Below are 14,405 nucleotides of genomic sequence, written 5' to 3'. Positions count from 1 at the left end.
AGCTTTCTCCTGTCTGACTGTTACCGTTGACCTGCTTGTATTTTCTGCAATGACTCAAGGACAGGTGAACAAGAGGCTATTCTGTCCCTCACAAAATACTGGTCTTTGTAACACTGTGCTAAGGAAATCAGACATTTGAAAACTAGAGACAAGTAATGCTTGGCTGGTTTTCTGCTGCTCTGACAATGCAAGCATGGTTTTGCTGGCCAGTGAACTCTGCCTGCTATGGACTGTTCTGAATATTTCCTTAAAAGTTGAAAAAATTTGAATGATTTTGCCACCAGACTCCATAACAGAAAACATTAAAATAGCAAGTGATGTTGTTCAGTGTTTATTTATAGACTCAATGCTAATTGTTAAAGCCCCAAAACATTTCTAGACAAGAATGAAGATAAAACTGCTCATCAGCAAGATAGGGGTAACAAACACATACTCCACATTACCTACTCTGAATACAGATAATTCAAAGTCAAGCTAACAGAATTATGCTGATTACTAGTGATGCATCACTGAGACATCCACAAAAGCTTAATGCTTCCCAGCAATGATAATGTGAAAGCAAGATCTTTTAAAATCAAGTCTTTAAAAAAATCACAGAATCAAAGAGTACTTGAAGCTGACAGACATCTCTGGAAACCACCTAGTCCAGCCTCATATTCAGAGCACATTTGGCTACAGCAGGTTTTTGGGACCATGTCCAGTCAGGATTTGAGTATCTCCAAGTATTGTCAGTCCACCACCTCTTTGAGTAATCTGCTCCACTGTTTGACCAACCGAACAGTAAACATATTATTTTCCTTATGTGGGAGTGGAATCTCCCATTTCTAGGTACCCCCATTGCCTCTTGTCCCCACAATGGGCACCACAGAGAAGAGTTGAGCTTCAAGAAGAGGCTGGACTGGGAAGTAGGTTGGACTCAATGATCTCAGAGGTCTTTTTCAACCAAAGTGATTCTTTGGTCCTGTGATTGTAAGTCTGAATCCTCTTCTTTACACCCACTTCCCATCAGATATCTACAAACACTGATAAGGTCTTTCTGAGCCATTTCTCTTCAGCCTCTCCTTGCATCACAGAGGGTCCTGCTCTTTCATCAACTTCATGAACCTTCACTGGGCTTGTTCCATTATGTCCTTGTCTCTCTTGTACTGGGAAGCTCAGCAGGGGTTTCCAGATGGGCCTCACCAGTGCTGATCAGAGAGGAAGGATCCCCTGGCTCTACCTGCTGTCAATACTTGGCCTAATACAGCCTGGGGTACACTGCCTTCCTTGCTGCCGTGCTGGTTCATATCAACCTCCTGCCCACACTAGTGAGGTTTTCTCTGCAAAACTGCTTCCCAGGCAGCAGGCCCCCAGCACCTGGGATGGTGCATGAAAATCCTTTCAGTCAGTCAAGAATAAAATAAGGGTAACATTCACCAGATGACCAAAGTCATGTCAGAGGCTTCCTTTTAGGGGTGCATTGAGTGTCTCACACGTGCTGACAACACATCGTACGAAACCATGACCAAAGAGGTGTGATGCTGCCTCTTACTGCCGTGGCTGTAGCGGTCAGGGCACCACAACATGCTCCTTTTCCTTCACTCTTCAGCCCCTGCCCAAGTCGCCCTGTGCTGAAGGCATGTTATGGGGAAGAAAAAGAAAAATTACTTTTAATCACCTTAAATAGTGCAAGGACTTGACACAAAGCCTCCTTCCACTGAGGCACTGGAAAAAAAGATACACAGAGTGGCTTCTTTCTAGTTTACCTTTTAGGGAAAGAAATGTAAACCAGTCATTCCCATCCAAAGAATATGACTGCAGAATCCAGTCCCACAAAAGCACCTCTTTTGCCCTCTAGTTGCAGGTAAGCACTTCTGCCCAGGAAAAAAAGAGAGAAAGAGGGAAAAAAAGTCAGATGCTTCTTCAGAATCATAATTCCTTTTTTCTCCCTCTCTGTGCTTTTCCTCCCTCTCTTGTACTGTTGTCATCTCCCTCTCAAGACAAATAGGATGGCTATGGGATTTCATCTTCGCAGAGCAGAGCCAAAGATGCTTGGATGTTCTAAGGGTATTAGAAGTTACTTCATCTCAAGTTACAATCTGAATACCATTTTCCAGGTTTGTAACAAATGGTTTTAATAAAGTTATAACTTTCTGATGCCTGTGCTTCCTTTACTTTTTCTTCAATGCTATCTTAACATATCTGGAAGCATCAACAAGGAAACTAATTCCAGTTTTTCTGTTGTTTTGCATCTCACTCCACAAGTTCTTCCGTAGATACATGTTCTGTACTGCTGCCAAGAAAACTCCCCAAATTCTGACTATTCCTGTCATAAAGAATTTGTGTTCTTGAAGCTGTACATTCAGGAATGTCTAAAATTACTGAAGCAAGGACAAAAGGTTGGAGGCCTTTTTACCTGGAATATGTATGAGCCACTGGGCATTGCAAAACCTGAGGATTAGGGTAAGGCTGCAATAGTGTTGTGCCCCTTCAGAAAGTAGAAGTTTCCTGCACAGAAGAAGCTGCAATGACTCAGCTGCAGGATGCACAGTGACTGCAGGTTTTAGGAGCAGCTGATTAGGAGTGATCCAAAAATATCTTCTGAATCACCAAAGTATCTCAAATTGCATTCTCTGTGATGCCATGACAAAGCTTTCTGTATCTTTTTCAGGTCTTTTCTGAGAGTGGGTGAAATTCATGGTATGCCTTTGACATGCTGCCTGAGCATGTAAAGACTGTCTTCCCCCCTCTTCAACTACAAGCAGAGAAGACACTACAGTCAGTCAGAGCAAATATCACCAATATCAATCGATCATGTTGATGGGTTTCTAAATTCCGTATGGATTTCACTTTCAGAGCACTTGAATATGTTACAATCAATGAATCATGTAAGGACAAGATATAGAAAAGGATATAAGAAAAAATACATAATATATTGAAGTAATATTATTAAATAATTGGTTAATATATGTCATAAGCAATATATAATATTAATAATAAATTATAAAACAATTTATTGGTGATGTATGAGAAATAAATTAATAATAATAATAATAATAATACAGAAAAAGATGTAGTATGAAATTATAGAAATGTCAGGTCAGATACTATGACTGAATTTTAAACAGAGATTACTAAAGTCCTTATACTCATGCCTTTTTTGTGTGAGGCACAACATGGTGACATAAATGAGCCACATACCAGTGAGGTTGTTCAGTAGGAGCAATAAGTGACTCTTTAATCACACCAGCCACTTCACATGGGGAGAAGCAAAGCTCACTTCCCAGTTGAACTTGAAGAGATCCCTCTGCCAGGAAGATAAAATTGCCTGGGACAGCAGAGTTCCATACCATTTCTTACATATCCCAGTGGCCAGAATGGCTCACCTTCAAACCCATAACCAAATCCACTCTTTTAGGAGAATGTTGTGCATAAATTCATGCACAGCATCAGTGCAGCAGTTCTCAGTGGAAAAAGCCCACATCCTACATTGACAGTACTGCTTTTCATCTCTGCTGCTCAGAGCTTTCCTGCCAGCCTCCTACCCACCCTGAGATATCCGACTTGAACAGCTCAGCTCCAGAAAGATGGATGAAACCAGAGCACACAACCATACAGCTGAAGACCATCTTCTCTCTGCACTTAACCCTAGGCAGTAGGACCTACAGATGTGTCAGCATGTGTTATTACAAAGCACTGAACAAGAAATTGTGTGTGTAGCAAGGATGAAGATGTGAATGGGAACAATTAAATAAGTGCAGAGGCAGAAAGTGCTGCAGGATTTGTGGAAGGAGTGCCTAAAGCCTGGATCTTAACAGTTGTGCAGGAGTGCCATGGTCTGGTTCTTCTCTCTGGCCAGTGAATATTTGATTCTTATACACCAAAATGAGGACATGTATGGGTAGTGTATTCTGAAAATCCTTCTTAGTTTGTGACTCCTGCCAATGTATACAGAGAATCCAGGTAAGACTTGGTAGCAAGCAGTTTTAGCTAAATCATCAGATGACAATGCAGCTTTATTGCTTAAAACCTGCCTGCCCTTTATGAGTGAGGGCAGCTGTGTGTGCTGCTGTGGGCACTTGCAGAATGGGGTTCCAATGTTAACAGGGGCAGTCAGCAGAGACTAAGGGTACATCTGCGCCAAGACTCTGCTCTGTTCCTCAGGAGGGCCGTGCAAGCTGCTCCAGCATGTTGCCTGAAGCCAGGTCCCAGGAGCAGCACTGAAATCCCTGAACAGACCCACCCTTAGAGGGCAGCTCTGCAGCCAGAGTCCAAGCTGCTTCCAGGGAAGGTGGCTCCTCCCTGCCAACTCCCTTACTCTGTGCCCGTGTATTCTCAACACCACCATCTGCCAGCCCCAGATTCACACAACTACATGGTTACTGGATCAAAGAACTAATGAGATCTACTCCTGGGCATAATGTAGATTTTATTGGCAGTGTGACAGAGCTCAGCCTAACTCGATCTGAAATCCCAATCAGATTTATATGCTTTGCCTTGCGGAACAAGGGGTTGAACAAACCCAGTGTCAAACTCCATACAAAGTGGGCAAAGATGACCTGTTAGCATTCCAAAGGATCACATGAGGACTGTGTAAATAATAACCGAACTCATCTTGTCCCACTACCAAAATAATTACCAAGGAAATTTGCAGATTTTTCATGTGAGTTCTCTCTGTCAGTCCCTGTCTCAGATTTTTGCTCAGGTGTTTTTAAGGCCTCTTCTGGGTTTATTTTCCTCCCTTTAACTTGTAAGAAAAAACTTAGCTTTAAGTTTAAAGGGAATGGAATAAGGGCTGTATGGCATATTTCCTCAGGTAAACATAAAATTACAAGGGTATAGGTTAAAAATTGCAGTAAGCCCTTCTAGTGGCATCAGAACATGATTTTGAGTAGCACTTATCTGCTAATGATCCCTTAATGGTTATGTTTGACAAATAAGACAATGAGAGGAACTTAAAAAATGCCTCTGCTGCTAGTTATGACTTCTGGTGGTGAGAGATACAGATCTGTCTCGGATGAGTCAAAGGTGGGGTATGGGAAACATTCCAGTGACAAGAACTTGGTTTCAGATGTTTCTCATAGCCTATGGAGAAACACCAGTTATGGAAGTGTTGTATTTCTTTCGACCCTGTAGGAAGACAAGCTTTCACACATTGTGGTGGGGTTTGTGAATCTTTGTCCCTTTGCTTTAAAACACAATAGCTGGCTCAGGCAACCTTCACATTTTTGGTCTGGCTGCAGAACATGTTCAGCTGCACAACATAGCTGTGGTTTTCCTTCCTGTTAAAACCAGGATATCATGTATTCAGCTACGACATTCCTTTATTTTTGTTATGTAAAAGCGTAATACCTGGTATACAAGAGGCTGTCCCCAGCCTACAGCATGAAACTCCATGCTATTCAGAAACCTTGCCACCACCATGCAGAAGTGTTGATAGCCCTGCCAGTTACCTCCTGTGTGCCACTGTCTGTCCTGTCATCACCACGGTGCTCTCACAGCCCTGGGTGAGGCTGATAAAAGTAATTCCTTTAAGCCAGGCACATTTACATAAAACAAATGTGTGCAAGATAAATCATGGCTTTAGGCTGCTCAGAGCTATATTTTGGAGGAACATTTTCCTAGTCTTTCTCTAGTTTGTTTTATAGCATTTCTGTTTTCATGGCTGACAGCAAAGCATGAAATAATGGTTTATGAACATGGGAGGAAAGAATGGGAGCAAACACATATAAATATAAATATATAAAAATAAATTAAATAAAAGTAACAAAATATAAGAAAGAATCACCTGGATACAATCCTGTGTAATGCATTCTAGGTCAATCCTGACTGAGCAGGGAGGTTGGACCAGATGACTCCCTGTGGTATCTTCCAACCTTACTCAATCTGTGATTCTGTAAATGGAAGACCTGGTGCCTCAGGACTTTGTAGGCTGTGGTACTTAAGGTGATTTTCCAAGCTATTTGCTCCATCTAGGTTATAGAGGCGTTTACCTACAGACAATTGATAAGCATACTGTTGGTCACACATGACTTACCAGGGAAAAAAATCACGTCTGTTTCTGCAATTGCTTTTGATTTTGCTCTGTTTCCACTAACACAGGCAGCACATCCTTAGAGCACCATACTGGGACATCAGGGCACCGTGTAAGCACAAAGCTTACACATGCTTAAAGAGCATGTTAGCAAAGGATGACCTGGGTGGATCTTGGAGAGAGGAAGAAGAAACCATAAACATGAACATTATATTCCTTCAGAGGCACTCCAGGTGCTGAAATATCCCCCACCAACAGCAGAATGCAGTCACCAGCCTTAAGACACGTTGGAGCAGTGGAGGCAGGAGAGGGAAAAGGGATAGAAAAGAAGGGGAGGTTGGACCAGATGACTCCCTGTGGTATCTTCCAACCTTACTCAATCTGTGATTCTGTAAATGGAAGACCTGGTGCCTCAGGACTTTGTAGGCTGTGGTACTTAAGGTGATTTTCCAAGCTATTTGCTCCATCTAGGTTATAGAGGCGTTTACCTACAGACAATTGATAAGCATACTGTTGGTCACACATGACTTACCAGGGAAAAAAATCACGTCTGTTTCTGCAATTGCTTTTGATTTTGCTCTGTTTCCACTAACACAGGCAGCACATCCTTAGAGCACCATACTGGGACATCAGGGCACCGTGTAAGCACAAAGCTTACACATGCTTAAAGAGCATGTTAGCAAAGGATGACCTGGGTGGATCTTGGAGAGAGGAAGAAGAAACCATAAACATGAACATTATATTCCTTCAGAGACACTCCAGGTCCTGAAATATCCCTCACCAACAGCAGAATGCAGTCACCATCCTTAAGACACGTTGGAGCAGTGGAGACATGAGAGGGAAAAGGGGTAGAAAAGAATGTGTGTGTGTGTGTGTGTGTGTGTGTGTACAACAATTTTTAATTGGATTCTTGTTTTGGGAATCACCCTCTAAGCAGAAAAGCGAGGTACACAGAAATGCTCTGTGTTCTGAAGTGTGGCATTATTATTGTTGTTATTATTTTCTTCTAAACTGAGAACTAAGTTCCACAGGAATGTTTATTGTACTTACATATGGCTTCAGTGACTGCTTCATGACTTCACAAAAAGTCTGTGAAATGCAGGCTTCTCAGCAAAGTCACTGACTCTGGTCCTTCCAATTGCAGACCCCACAACCATCCTATTAGATAATTCTGAAACCACCCACAGCCTATCCATACAGAATTACGTCTCCATTTACAGAAAATTGAACTAGTTCTTCCTCTCTCTTGACATAGAGTTTCAGGTCATTCAGTGAATATTTATACCATCTGACTTAATATTATTAACACTATAAAATATATTACTGACACTAAGGAAATCAATATGGGGAAAATTTTTTTATGGTTACTGTTTAGCATCCAGAAATCTTGTGTTTCATGTCTCATCCTTAACAATTCATGAATGCATTCAGTTCCTAAAAGAGTCCCAATAGGCACAAAAAGTCCTATTGATTTCTGTTGCATTTGGGGGGTCTGGAGCCAAGGTTTTAGTACAAGACTGCTCATGAGTTGTTGTCTGGAAACAGCATAAGTGGTTTAAAGTCTACCAGCACTTAAAGGCCATATGGGAATATTTGTACTGCAGCTTTACCTACTACTTTATTAGGTAAAAGGAAAACTTCAATGTCCAAGGGTATTGAGCTGGCTCAAGATGATGCAGGGGCAAACCCCCCTTGCATAGTGACTAGAAATACTCATGCAATTTTCAGGAATGAAAGTTGTGATTTGGCATTCGCCTTCTGAGCAAACCTTTCAGGCAATTTCAACCAAGAAGCCGCTGATATTATAGCCCAGGTATTAATTAGTCTGGAACATGTAGAACATTGAATGCCCACGCTGTGACTGCATTTTTGAGGTTTTTGATACCCAAACCCTTGGAAGTTAAAAACCAGATTTGAAATCCAGTCTAGTACTGCACATGTTTTGTACACAGTCACCCTTGCCTCATAGGTGTCAGGGAGATACATCTGATTAGAGATGCATAGGTGTCAGGGAGACACATCAGATTCATCTGAGAAGTGAAACTGGTTGCTGCAAGTATTAGAGAGCAGTAATTGAAAAACAAGGGCACCATCTTAATATCTGGGGTTTGTAGATCTTAGGATCTAGCTTGCACTGTGTGTGAGATGAACAGAAAGTAATGCAATCTGACTAGACTGCAAAAGTTTATCTTGTCTTCCCTCCTTCTTTTATCTAATTATTTCATGGCCCTTATTTGTAAGTATTGATTCTTTAGTAAATGTTAATATGGGATTCTCTTCCAAGAAAAAGGTCAGAGTATTTAACCATGTACTTTAATGGTCACATAACAGGGTTAAGTGGGACAGTGATGCATCTTAAATCTACCAAAGGGAAAAATGCCATCAGAGCTAGAGGATGGGAAAGATGTCAGGACCCCACTGAACAGATTCATTTCATAGCTTACACTGGTGTCTTCACTGTCCCTGCGTGCGCATGGCTGGCTTCTGTCTCTCAAATGCATTACATGCAAAAGATAATGCTGAACAACAGGGAACAACCGCAGAAATACAAAGAAATACATAAAAGGCTATTGCTAAATAATGTCCTTTTCTAGCTGGAACAAAGAAGTGCATGTAGCACAGTTCAGCAAAAGGCTTTTCAGAGAAGTGCTGTGACAGCTGAGTATCTCATTGCAGCCACCCTTTCCATGGAGCCTTGCACTTGAAGGGTGAGATAATGTAACCTGAAGTTCATCTCTGCCTTGTACATCACGTGCCCGGGAGTGTGACTGCAGAGCCTGACACGGACAGGCAGCCAAGGCTGTGCGTGTGCTGGCAGGAGAGACTGCTGCCAGCCTGTGGCTCTGCTCTCGTGCGCCAGTAACACTCAGCACAAGCATCTAATGTGGAACTCTTTTCTATAATTTGAGTATGCTCTGATCTGCAGTGGAATAAATGAATCCTGCAGTACAAAGATGAGAAGGAAAATCTCTTTCTCCACAGGTGGCGCGAAGCCCTCAGAACTGATGCACAAAGAACAAACTAATGATAGATAACTATCCACTTTTTCTTTCTTGGGCTAGGGAAAGCAAAAATGTTCAGACCACCATTAAAACTGAAATTTACTTTAGAGATCAAACCTTTTAATATAGGAAATGAGAGGTTTTAGTGGAGATATAACATTTTGCATTTTGGTTTCCTGCCACTCTTCAGTGCACAAGGCAAGCCTGTTATCTCCCACCAGTTTCCTGGGACTCTGCAGGGACCCTAGTGACTCAGAGCAGAGGCTGCAAATCATTCTCCAATCAGTCACCCTCAGCTGATTGCTTCTTTCCATGGCTCACATCCATCCTGGAAATTGTCTCCCCTATCAGTGTAACACTTTATTTACCTTTGTTATATTCTGGAGAAACAGTCCAGAAAGTATCTTTTTGCATTGCTCATTTTAATAGTCACCATATTAAAAAAACAACCAACCAACCAACCAACCAACCAACCAAAAAACATTGCACTCAGAGGTTCCAAAGCCCTTAAAAGTCAATCGCCAGATGTCCACCAGATACAGTTTAACTGCAACAGTCAATAGGAATTTTGTTGATGGCATTGATTAAGGAAGGAACTGAGACAGAGATGGCCAGGGTGGGCTTGTCAAGTTTAAACAGTAAATTGTTTTAAAACAATTCTTGCATTGTTTTTCTGTGTTCTCAGCTTGTGCTGAAAACACAGACTGACTTGCAAGTTACAGTATCTTCCTTTATACATCTTTTCTACAAGCTTGGGTTCAAAATAAGGCTCAAGTTAAATAGTAGCCAGTTCAACCCAAGGTTAATTGCAGAGCCATAGAATGGCCAGAGAGAGTGGCAAAGGCAGAAATATGGCATTCAGCTTAATTTCATCTGCTTTTGAAATAATATCTAATATTAAAAATAAACCTGCACAAATCTGCTCTCCAAGGTAACAGGTATATTTGTTTACCAACATGCTTGCACAAATCTGGTTTCAAACAGATGATCAATTCCTCATCCTCTGAGTGCAGAGAAAAACAGATAAATGTGAGAATGGATGAGTACATTTAAGCCACAGAACCCCTCTCTGAAATTCCTGTATAAAGTCATGGGTCTTCCCTCATGCTGAAGGTAATTTTTCAGTACAACAACCAGGTCCGAAAAACCAACAGTAATGCTGAAAGCATCATGTCTGCAGGCTAGCAGCATATAAACCAATAATATCCCAGAAGAAAAGAAAAAAGGAAAGGAAAGGAAAGGAAAGGAAAGGAAAGGAAAGGAAAGGAAAGGAAAGGAAAGGAAAGGAAAGGAGAAAAGAAAAGAAAAGAAAAGAAAAGAAAAGAAAAGAAAAGAAAAGAAAAGAAAAGAAAAGAAAAGAAAAGAAAAGAAAAGAAAAGAGAGAAATAAAACAGAAAAGTTACCATTTTGTTATCAGAAAGCCTTACCACTTTATCTTTGGTCTTGTTGAGCCTTTTCTATGGGCTGAAGACCTGGCAATTAGCAGACATTTTGTTCTTGAATAGACCAGGTTTGAAAATTTGGAAGGAAAGACCAGGAGTAGCATGCAGGGAAAACTTTAAGAAATACAAATAATGTATTTTCCTTAGTGTGTTCTGCCTTGTTTTCTTCCAGTGCCTGTTTGGTTGCATGCCTCTGGAGCAGCCTTAGGAGGCAGCACTCATCCTCTGACTGTTCTGAACATGGTGCTGTCACCTCCTTGGGCTGGACTGGCCTGCTGTGGTCCATAAGACTCATAAAGAAACCTTTCTTACACATCTGAGGTTTTCTCAATCGATGTCATGTGTATCTTTTAGGCTAAGCTTTGTCTTACAAAAATGGTCCACTAAAGTCAGGCTTAGCCCGCAAGTGTAGAGGTGATTTCTGCAGCTCATACACAAACCAGATTCCCTTTAGCACAAGACAATAAGAGAGCCTCACAGCACTGGAAGTGTCAGTCTGGAGAATAAGATCACCTTCCCCATCCACAGGTTATTTCAGCTGCTGTGCTACAGCACTCAATATGTATCTCCAGTGGTTTCAGAGTGGATGCCACAGTGGAGCCTCTTCAGTGCTAGGGCAATGTAGCAGGCTTCAGTCAAAAGCCCATTTGAGACAATAGCAAGACTCAGTTTATGGGTTCCAGTGGACTAGATGTGCATCTGAGCTGTTCTCCTTATAGCCAGTGACAAGAATATGTACAGCTAAGTATGACTTGTTTTCTTCTTAAAGGAGTGTGCTGGTTTGAATGTAAACCAGTAGGAAAAATGAACCCCACACAGTTAACTTAAGAGAGATTTCAGGCTGGAGTTACCATGCAGTAGAAAGATTGCAATAAATGCCATGATACCCAGAAAACTGGCTTAAACCCAATAAGTCAGAGTACAACCTTGCACCCTGTTGGTCAGGGTGATGGTTACAGTCCTATTGAAGTGATGGTTGCAGTCAAAAGCAGTGGAATTGTCATCCTCTGGATCCACTGAGTGGTGGTAGTGATGTCCCAAGGTCCCAGTCATATACAGTCAGGTTCAGGTGGGAATGCTCTGTACCACTCCCACCCAGGGTGGGATTTTTACAATGGAATGATGTCACCCAGTGAGTCATCTGCCCATCTTGGTGGTGCCACTGAGTCCATGATGCCCACTAGCAGAGTTGATCCCCTCAGGAGGGGTGTGACTGTGCTGATGCTTCCCCAGAGGGAGTTATCACAGCTGAGTTGTTTGTGCAGAAAAAGACACACAGTCCTGCTTGGAAGGACTCCTTTGTCTCTTCTCCTTGTCTCTTCTCCTTTGTCTCATTTCACACCCAGCTTGCAGCCTGAGGTGTCAGATGTGCACTGGGCAGCTCCTGAAAAAGACCCTTGATTAACAGCTTGTCAGAAATCATATATTTAGATAGGGGAGTAGAATACAGTTTGGGTTACACCCACATAGTGCAAAACTTTTCCTGTAACCAGGACAAGGAGATGTCTAAAATATGTTTCAAAAGTACTGTTTCCACTGCCTATACAGAGAGACCTGAAGACACGTGTCCATATCTGGCTGACCACTGAAATTAGGTGAGATGAGTCACATTCATATAGATTTGCCAGACAGAAGAGCACCCTCAAGCTTCGGTACCTGGGTGAAGGCACTGTAAAACACAGGAGAGGTGTTGATACAGTTAAGGGGCATGCATAACCCCAGGCTAGGCATTTAAGAAATTCATGCAGCAGGGAATAGAACATGATGTCAGGGCAGGCAGAGAGCCCAATTTGTAACAGGGATCAACCATCACAAAATCTGTCCAGTGCCATTAGATGAAAAAGCTGGAAGAGTCCTTTCTCACAGAGGTACCCAACAGAGGGAGGTAATGTACCTCTTTTATGCAGATACCAATGTGTAGTTTATATACCTGTCATGAGGAGTCCCAATCATCCAGGGTAGTGGAGCACTTGGCAGAGGGAACTTCTCAGACTGAAAGAATGATGAAAGACATAAACATCATTCAGTGCTGACTGGAGCAGTGATTGGAGGGCAGGTCTTGTTTCAAAGCTACAAGCTGATCAGCATCCAACTCAGCCATGCCCAGCATCCCTGAAGATCTCAAGGGATCTGTGTGGTTTCACAACCCCCACAAGTGGTTCCTCTGAGGCTGACTTGAGCTCTTCTCCCAACAAAGGAAAGTTCCAGAGAAAGCTCAGTGGGAGATGACTGCATCACAGCTTCTTCCAGCTTATTCTTCCCCTGCGGAGTTTTGGGTAATAGATCTTCACTTCCAGAGAAGATGATGTATGTGATTTGGCATCAATTGACAATGGCCCATTGTGGAGCCTTGCAAGGCAGGCACTTATTCCTTAACTTTCCTTTTCTGTATGAATTGTGTGCTCTTTCCATCCAATTTGCCACGCTCTTCTTCGCCCTTACTCGAGAAACCACTTTTTTTTTTTTTTTTTTTTTTTTTTTTTAAGAAGTTGTCTTGAACAATTCAAGCTGTATTAACAGCTATGACCTGGATACATGTTGTCAATAAATAATAGCATAATAAAATATAAAACAAAGGCACATTTGGATGTAAGGATACTTGAGAAAGAAAGCAGGTGTTAATTGATGACTTACAAACAAGTAATCTCATCTTTGGGCCATCTCATTTCACTGCTGTTTGGCATCCTTAAAGACAGACCAGCAGCAAGGTTAAAGCTGGCCTTGGAAAATGTGAGAATCACCTTCCTGAATCCCAGTCTCCTATTTCACTTTGCTTTGACAAGTATCCCTGCTAAATACTTCAGAAGAAAGTACACAATATTCTTTGGATAGAAGCAGGGTAATCTGACCTAACAAAATAATTTATCTTCTCTTATGCCTAGAAACCATTTTCAGTCCTGAAACTTGAGTAACTGCATAACAGAAGTAACAGAAATTTGAGTAACAGAATTTTCTGAGTAAAAACCATTTTCAGTCCTGAAACTTGAGTAACTGCATAACTTCCAGAAATTTGTTAGGAGTGATTGTCATACTGAGATCTATGATGGCTCTTTATGACAAAAGCCACCAGCATGCTGTTTTGTTTTTTACCTGTTGAAACAATAATGGGGTAGTACCACAGGTGCTGAACAAGACAAGACAACACCATGGTTGTAGCCAAGGGATGGAAAGGAAATAATTAACACCCTAGCAGGTGTTTTGGTTTTTTTGCCTTTTCCTCAGGCTTTAATTACTTAGCTTGGTTCATTCACATTATCCTTATTAATTATGATTAATTGACTGATCAAGAGTCTGTTCTCCTTTTGCAAACTTATACAAGTAGGACTAACTTGAGCAAAGTAAATATTCAGCCAGGACAGCAGACTTCTGGAAGAGTGGAGAATGGATCCTGTAATTTACTTTTCCTGCAGCATCTCCTCAGGAAGCTTGTTAGCTCTTACCTTTTCTGCTGATGGGAAGCAGTATTGGCCTATAGTACCTACCCGCTTTTTAGTACCTTCTTCTCCTCTGAGACCTTCTGTCTCTCCTGTGGTGGCAGCAGCACTCTGTGGTCCTTAAACACCACCCAGATGTTTCACAATCACAGAATTGTTGGACTGGATCTCTGAAGATCATTCAGTTCCATACTCTGCCAAGGCAGAGTGACACAGGAACATGTCCAGAGAGTTTTTGATTGTCTCCAGAGAGGGAGACTCCATGACCTCAATGGGCAGCCTGTTCCAGTGCTCTGTCACCCTCAAGGTAACGAAGTTCTTCGTCATGTTGAGGTGGTACTTCTTGTGTTTTAGTTTGTAGCCACTGCTCCTCACCCTGTCTCTGGGCACCACCAAAAACAGCCTGGCAGCATCCTCTTAGCACCTGCCTTTGAGCTATTTGTATGTATTGGTGAGATCCCCACTCAGTCTTCTCCAGACTAAACAGGCCCAGCTCCCACAGTTTTTCCTTAGA

General features: G+C 41.9%; 1 long non-coding RNA gene across 1 annotated transcript; it reads right to left on the bottom strand.

Moving 5' to 3' along the window:
* Nucleotides 1-770: 770 nt before the first annotated feature.
* Nucleotides 771-3,411, bottom strand: LOC120500849. Its single transcript, XR_005627190.1, has 3 exons — nt 3,181-3,411; nt 1,746-1,853; nt 771-1,610 (listed from the first exon to the last, which is right to left on the bottom strand). It is a non-coding gene; the product is annotated as an uncharacterized LOC120500849 (long non-coding RNA).
* Nucleotides 3,412-14,405: the final 10,994 nt, after the last annotated feature.

The sequence above is a fragment of the Passer montanus genome, unplaced genomic scaffold (genome assembly GCF_014805655.1).
Source record: "Passer montanus isolate IOZ18808 unplaced genomic scaffold, ASM1480565v1 scaffold19, whole genome shotgun sequence".
In the NCBI taxonomy this organism is placed as follows: domain Eukaryota; kingdom Metazoa; phylum Chordata; class Aves; order Passeriformes; family Passeridae; genus Passer; species Passer montanus.
This window is presented reverse-complemented; position numbering and strand designations above follow the sequence as displayed.